The sequence below is a fragment of the Pinus tabuliformis genome, chromosome 1_2, assembly GCF_031772625.1.
Source record: "Pinus tabuliformis cultivar Carrire ecotype Pingquan chromosome 1_2, CPIR1, whole genome shotgun sequence".
Lineage (NCBI taxonomy): Eukaryota > Viridiplantae > Streptophyta > Pinopsida > Pinales > Pinaceae > Pinus > Pinus tabuliformis.
Window position 1 is genome coordinate 111,432,758 of NC_142298.1, and position 8,353 is coordinate 111,441,110.

General features: G+C 35.7%; 1 long non-coding RNA gene across 1 annotated transcript; it reads right to left on the bottom strand.

Annotated features, from left to right (window-relative positions):
- Positions 1-2,967: 2,967 nt before the first annotated feature.
- Positions 2,968-3,587, bottom strand: LOC149204746 (uncharacterized). Its single transcript, XR_016251803.1, has 2 exons — positions 3,559-3,587; positions 2,968-3,386 (listed from the first exon to the last, which is right to left on the bottom strand). It is a non-coding gene; the product is annotated as an uncharacterized LOC149204746 (long non-coding RNA).
- Positions 3,588-8,353: the final 4,766 nt, after the last annotated feature.

Consider the following 8,353-nt stretch of genomic DNA (forward strand, 5'->3'; position numbering starts at 1 on the left):
CCCCTAAATATGGCAATAGCGATAACGATTTACTTGCAACCATCGGATCAAAAGCTAGATCTATGGTCCTGATTGGATCGGAGATCGAACGGGAAATGAAAGAAGCAATATGAAGTGGACTTGACAGGGTTATATGGGCGTGTTTGTTATATTTGAATTCCAACCGTTTAACCGCATATCGGATGTGGAGGAGGTTTGTATTAGTGCGACCCACAGAGGAGTGGAGACCCGATTGCGATAAAGGTGTACCTCGGAAACCATGCAAAGGCTTTAAAAAGGTGGAGAAGGTAAGTTTATGCCTTTTATGTGTATTTCTATGTATAATAGAAATAAAGCACCGACTGAAGGTTTGGTGGTTAAGTCTGCATTTACCAAACGTTAAAGAGGGGTTTGTTATATATATGCGGAAACAATTCTATGAAGGCCTAAAGCACGAATAAGGATTAAACTAAAGTTTATAAGGGGTGATTGAGTAAAGATATAAGGGAAAAGATGAGTTAAGGGTTAGACTTTATTAGTCTATAAATCATTCCGCATGAGACTATGAAAGGGGCCGAAAACCTTAGTAAATGAAGATTGGACTCCTTGGAGAGCTAAATTCCTGGGAATAATGTGCTTATGCATTTTATATGCATACTGTGCTCATCACCTTAGTGATTTGATTTAAGGCTTTTTTTGTTCCCACTTATTGATGGAGCTAGAATTACAATTGATCCTTTACCAGGTTCAATTGAGGGTTGAAATTCCTTTGTCGAGGGATGCATTGACTCTACATGAGGTTGAGATGACTTTGAAGGTGTTTATTTAATAATAGGGGATATATGTTGCTAGGTGTTTCCCTGCTCCTGAGTTGTAGTAGTCTTGGGTCCTTTTGACTCCCTTGAATCTTGACAACCATGATTTTGTTTCTTAGAATTCAGGTGGGAATAGGGCCCTTGGACAAAGGCAAGGCATTTTGAATATGACTATCTTGCAATGAAAAAAAATGTTTTCAGAATCCAACAATAGTGAATAAACCTACCACTCCATTTGAGAAGGACTTTATCAAGAAATCCTTTACTGAGGTTCACTTCGACAAATATGTAAATCAATGTGATAATTCCTTTGATAGTCCTTTGATGTATAAATCTAATAAGTTTCCCACGTCTTCTAAAACATCTGGATGAGACAAATGGATGGGCAGGTTGGGGCACTACAACAAAACCAGCGATTTGCGCCAGATTTAGCGCCAGATTTTAGTGCATTTTTTTTGTAATTGTGATGAGCAACCTGGCGCTAAATCTGGCTCTATTGTACAATTTTTAAAGCGTCCTTTTTTGCACCTGATTTTGCATCCTTTTTCACGCTAGATTTTGCATCATTTTTTACACCAAACTATGCATCATTTATTGCGTCAAATTTTGAACCAAGATTTGCATCTTATTTTATGACAGGTTTTGCTTGTAGTTTTGTGTCATTTTTTGCATCTATTTTTCATTCTCTTTTGCATCCTATTTTGTGTCATTCTTTGCTTCCATTTTTTCACCATCATTTGCATCAAGTTTACACTGTATTTTGAATCCAATTTAACATCTTTTTATGCATCCATTTTGTGTCAGTTTTTGCATCTAATCTTACGCCAGGTTTTGTATCTAGTCTTACACTAGTTTTTGCTTCTATTTTTGCACCAGCTTTGGTGCCTATCTTTGCACCATGTGTTGAATTTGATTTAGCACCAAATTTTGCATCGATTTTTGTGCCCATTTTTGCATCTTTTTTTGGACCATTTTTTACATCCACATTTACGTTTGATTTGTCTCCATTTTTCCCATCTCATTTTGCACCATATTTTGCGTCATTTGTTTCATCCAATTTTGCATCATTTTTAACACCATCTCTTGCATCTAATGTTACATCATTTTGAGCATCCAAATTTGCATTTATATTTGCATCTTATGTTGAGTCATGTGTTGTGTCCACCTTTGCATCTTATTTTGTGTCTAATGGTACATTCAATGTAGAGCCATTTTTTACGTCTAATTTTGTATTTGTTTTTGCACCAAGTTTTGCATCCAATTTTAAGCTATTTTATGCCCCTTTTTGCACCATTTTTTGTCTACTTGTGTCCAATGTTGCACCATTATTTACACCGATTTTTTCATCCAATTTTGCATTTCTTTGGTGTCTAGTTTTACATCGTTTTCACCATCCAAATTTGCATCTTTTTTTGCCTCATTTTGTGTCCACATTTGCATATAATTTTGTGTCTGAGTTCGAGCCTAAATTTGCATGTGATTAGGAATCATTTTTTACATCCAATATGGCATCCTTGGTTTCACCTTTTTTCAGCCCCATTTTGCATCTTGTTTTATGTCTTTTCTTACATCTTTTTTTTTCCTTTTTTGCACCCAAGTTTGCATCCCAAATTTACACCATTATTTGCATCATCATTTGGCATATTAATTTGTAACGTTTTTTGCTTCTTTTTAACGCTCAACTTTGCATCTTATTTTACATCTAGTTGTTGTCTTTTTTTGCATCTAATTTGGTGCCCATTTATGTGTCCTTGTTTTTGCCCAATTTGATATCCTTTTGTATGCCATGTTTTGTTCCCTTCTTTGTGTCAACTATTGCACAATTTTTCACTTCTAATTTAAAACACTTTGTATGTCAATTGTTTGCATTTTGTATTAATTCCTAGTTTAACATCCAATTTTACTTTCAATTTTGCATCCATGGTTACATCCGCATTTGACTTCTTATATAGAGTATATTTTTCTTTACATATATGACCCCCTTTATAGATTCATAGTGAAATATATGATAGTTTCTAAATATCATTAAAGTAGATATCACAATTCAAAATCATTTGTAAAGAAATTTAAGAGAAATTGACAACATCCATCCAAAAAAATAACAATGTGCCATTAACAATTTTCAAAATATGTATAAAATAGCAACATAATACTAATAAAATCAGTATTATTTTTAATCAAAACAACTAAAATTCAAATATGATTAACAAATCAAAATATTTCATGAATATCGTTATTCTACGATAAATTAACAACATACATAAATCAAACTCATCGTATGATTACAAAATCAAAATGTCTCATTGATATAGGGTAAATTCACAACACCCATCTAAACATAACAATGTCATTCTACACAATAATTTCTTCATAAAAAACAATGCATGTGCATGCCTAGCTACCACCACCAAGATCATCCTCATAATCATCTTGAACATCCTCATTACTCTGATCCACATCATCACCAACACCGCAACTATCATCATCATCTCCTCCTTCACCACCATCATCCTCATCCTCATCCTCATCATCTCTTGATATATGTTGAACATAATTTGGATCATCGTCTTGGCAATCATTACCTCTAGCATTCTGACAAAAAAAATCAATATTACATGTTAGTATTAATTACATAACACAACGCATGTTTTTGTTATACAATGTTAACCATAAAATGAGGTAAGATATAATATCTAATAGTACTAAAAAATAAAATGAAAATATGGTTTAAAAGTATATTGGAAATCCAACTAAGATTACATACCATAGAGTCCATACAAACAACAAATTCAACCCATCAACACAAATATAACTTGTTAAGTTGAGTTTATGGAATTAACTAACACAAATATATTAAACTACATGCAAAAGTTTGGTACACTTGCCTACCAAACTACTACCCTAAATTTTCCTATCAAGAACCTATGCCTTTGAAGTTTGGTACACTAGGGCTCCTCCCAACACTGTTGTTTTTATCTTCTAAATTTTTTGCACTTGGAGTACTTCCAAGTCTTCCAACATCTTCTTCAAAGGAAAATCAATAGCAAAATGATTCTGATAATAAAGGAAACAAACTACATTCTTAACACTAGATTTGGGCAATTTCAATTGCTTCATTGTCATCACATACTCTTCTTTTGCACCATCCATCTGCATATAGGTATGGGCAAAGAATCTACCCGAAGTCTCAAAGACTCAATCTACTTTACTACCTCAGCCTACTTTTGTCAACCTGCTTAACTTGCCACCGAAGCTTGAAGAGCCCTTCTGAGTCATGGTTAAGAGAGGTTGAAGTATTCGACTTTTGTGCAAAAATGTAGTCTTGATTGCTTGATTAAAAAAGGAACAAAGTTTTTGTTCCAACCTTTAAGTCACTCTTGTGGTTGATTTTGTCCCCAAACCTACTAATTTGCCTCAAGTTTGGTCAAACATAATGAACATTTGCACTGCTTTGATACGATTTGTCATGAACCTACAGTTTGCTAGAATTTTTCTACAAGAACCTAAGTTTCCCCAAGCCTGTTTTGACTCTTGAGGTTGTGTGACACTAGTTTTACTCAACCACAGTCGGTTGGCCAACATACACCTACAACAACCACACTACACACTTTAACTTGAGGTCTACTCATAACTCTACTGTAAGCTACAATGTATCAAATGCAAATGAATCCAACTTAATCAAATTCATTAAACAATAGGCACATGTCCCACCACAACCTTTAAAACATCCCAACAATACTTAACACTTAACCAACAAAATACATTGCAAGGAACATAACATTCATTCAAGTAAACATATTATAACAACACACAAAGTAGAGGTAGCATCCAAGGCAAGTGCCTTATTGTTATCATATAAAAAATGTCACAGATATATAACAACATAATTGCAACTTTATTCTAGATATACTATGAGTGAAAGAAAGTATTGCCTTAACTACTACCCAATAGACTTTCACAATCCAAACCCTTTAAAAAATTGAAAGATTGCCTCTTGTAATTCTTGTCTTCTTTTTCTTCTCACTCAGTTAGTGCAGTTTCACCCTACCATGCCAACCTTGAACTTAGCACGATAATCGAGCTCATTTACACTCTTGGTGAATGATCAATGGATGATGCCTTAGCAACTTTGAGGTGTCCACTACTTATACAAGACTTGTCTCACACTTGCATCCTTCTTTGGCATATTACAAACCTCTCTATGCTTAAGTGGACTCAAGTGTCCACATCACCAACTTCTATGATCAATGATGCATTTAACCCCCTTCATTACTTGATTTCAAATTGTCCAACATCTAATGGTGTTGTGCTTAAGTCACAACATACCTAACAAGTGTGCCCAAGGCACCCAAGCACACATGGCAAGGGTGCACCCAGTAAGCATGTCTAACATATGTGTGCCTATTAGTCTCTACCCCTTCTTGTCCATCCACTATCTGACATCCAATGGTGTTGTGTAGAAGGTGCCCAAGCACAACCAACAAAGGTACACCCAACAAGTGTGTCCAGTTGATGTGTGCCTGACAAATGTGTAGCCAATGGTGCCTAAGGGTGCACCCAGTAAGCATGTCTAACATATGTGTGCCTATTAGTCTCTGCCCCTTCTTGTCCATCCACTATCTGACATCCAATGTTGTTGTGCTGAAGGTGCCCAAGCACAACCAACAAAGGTACACCCAACAAGTGTTTCCAGTTGATGTGTGCCTGACGAATGTGTGGCCAATGGTGCATTTTCCCACTTCATTCTTGTTCCATCAACTATCAAACATCTTTATCACGTTGGGCCCGAGATGCCACACACCCAACAAATGTGCCCATCACACCCAAGTGTGCTTAGAAATGGTGCACATAAGAAGTTCATCTAGTGGATGTGTGCCAAATGAATGTGAACCCAACTAGTGCATTGTACAATTGTACTCTCGGATGCTTACGCCTTAGGGCACTTCTACCCGTCCATTGCAACCCTAAAATAGCAAATCCCCTACTCTTGGAATCTACATGTATCCTAGGATCACAAGTCTATAAAATCTAATCAAGTTCTTTATGCCAATCTTGTTCATCATGCGTCATACTTGCAAATCACCAAGTTCCCTTCCGAGCTTCTCTTAGTAGGCCTAACTAATGGGAGCTACACAAATTTGCAACGTGCCAAGTTTGACAAAGGGCAATAGACATGTCCATGGTGCACCTTGCCATCAACAAGGGTACCTATAAACTAACTATTTTTAGCTATCAACCTTTTGTCATGTCCATCCATGCCAATCAATAACCACAAAGGTTGTTGTCTTGTCTTAGTAGCTCAAGTGGTTGGGAGCATAGTTTGTTCTCCTATCCACCCAGGTTCAATTCCAAGGGGCATGTTTCGCCTGTTGTGATAAGGCTAGAAGGTTAGGAACCCTCACTACAAAGGACATCTCAACCCTTGCTAAGTCATAAATTATTGGTATATCCAGTTTTTGCATTGTTGGATATACCATTGGTGTTATAATGGCAGCCAGTAAGTCGAAGGTTGATATGTCATTACATTATGAAACTTTATCGTTTGGATTACAAGATAAAAGACGCTACTTATAATTAGTACATCCCACTCAAACTATATGTTATGAAATGCATGTGACGGCTCTACGCCCATCATATGCATGTGAATTCAATGAAGGTTTTTTGAGTTCTGTTTTGTTGTTTTTTTAAATGAAAATGCATTGCACAAATAGTTGTCAACAATAAACAACAACTTTGCACGATAATATAATGCGTTGGAAGCATTTAGGAAGTATGAAAGTATCCCTTTGATTAAGAAGTCAGAATTGGTACCTAGCATCATCTCCACACAAATATGTGAACATTGTTTTTACTAAAATGTAACAGGAGATTTGCATGGGACACCATTAGCAAACATAAATACAAGTACAATGGGAGATATTCTAGAAAGCTTTGCATGGGACACCATTAGCAAACATAAATATAAGTACAATAGGAGTTATTCTAGAAAGCTACGGTATGTATACCACTGTAAATTAAACAATGAAAACGGCACAACCAGAGTTAGTCTAGATATACACTATTATAAATTAAATAATGCAAATTTTATGTGGAGAGGGTTTTTTGTCTCATAAACAAGTGGGTATCATACATCATTTTAGTGTCTAGCTAGGCCATGAGCTTGAAATAAATTATAAATATACAACTATCTAACTTTACAGCCAAAGGATGCCTCTTGTGGAAAGATTTCGAAAACCGTGTCCTTGGAAACCCTTCAAATATCAAATCTGGAATTCTCTCCATTTAGAAGATGGTCTAAAGTTAACAATCCTTCATTTTTGGCATATATATCCTCCTAGGCTGATTCACATTCTTCCTCTTTAAACGAAGTGGATCTATCCCATTTCCCTTCTTAATACTCTGAACACCCTTTGGACCTTTTTGACCCAAGTCCTGGATGGGAAAGCTCCAATAAGAAAGGAATAAGTAAAACAGGGCACCCAATCAAGAAAATAGATTATTAAAGAAGGATACCTCAAACTTCGACCCAAGTCCCGGATGGGAAAGCTCCAATAAGAAAGGAATAAGTAAAATAGGGCACCTAATCAAGAAAATAGATTATTAAAGAAGGATACCTCAAACTTCTTGGAAGGAGCGGATCCTTCCTCTCTCTAGAAATCAAATGAAACAAGATCGAATTGAGCTATTCCATCTCCAAACTTGACTTTTAATGTCTGGCCAAATGAGACACTTTTAACAGAGGAGAACCTGGTGAAACAAGGAATCAATGATCCTTCAAGATGTGACTATTGTTTTGTAAACAACGAAACCCCCTTTCCTACGTTCTTCTGTTATAGAAATGAGTCTCCCCTCCTCTATTACAGCATCTTCTAAAGAAGAACTGTTCAGTAACTGGTTTCTTTTATTGCTTGAAGGATTCGAAAACAAGCCAATTATAAAGGTAATTTCGAATATTATTCTCTTTCGAAGATACAGCTGATCAAAATGACAAGATATTCAATGAAAATAGGTATATTCCCAATACGTCTAAAGAATCAATGCCAACTTGATTAGAAAAATTCAAAAATTAGGCAGAGTGAATTAAGCTAACAAGAAAAAGGTTGGAAGAATAGTTATGATTTGGCAAATTGGGAAGAGAAAGGGAGGGAAACCAGCACCGAGAAAAGTACATGAATGTAATCCCATTTAAGTAATCTCCTGCAAATTTGATTATATTAATGATTGGATGCGAAGATTTTAACAATGCTCTTTAATGAACATCAAAAGGAGATCCAAGCCATTCGTTCATGGCATGGATAATCTTAACAGCAAAAGGAAGATTATTTGAAAATTTAACTTGGGACATTGGAGTAGAAACCAACAACTATGTAGAATCCTTGGCATCACTCAAAAGGAATACTTATATTAAAACTTACAAAAGAACACCTCAGAAGATCTAACAGTACTTAGAGACTGACAAGTAGTAGTAGCTTCATAAATGGGAATTTCAAGTTCTTTGAATGTCGAGATAGAAAGAAACATAAACAGATTTAGAGAGACTCTAAGGAAATTCCACGTTT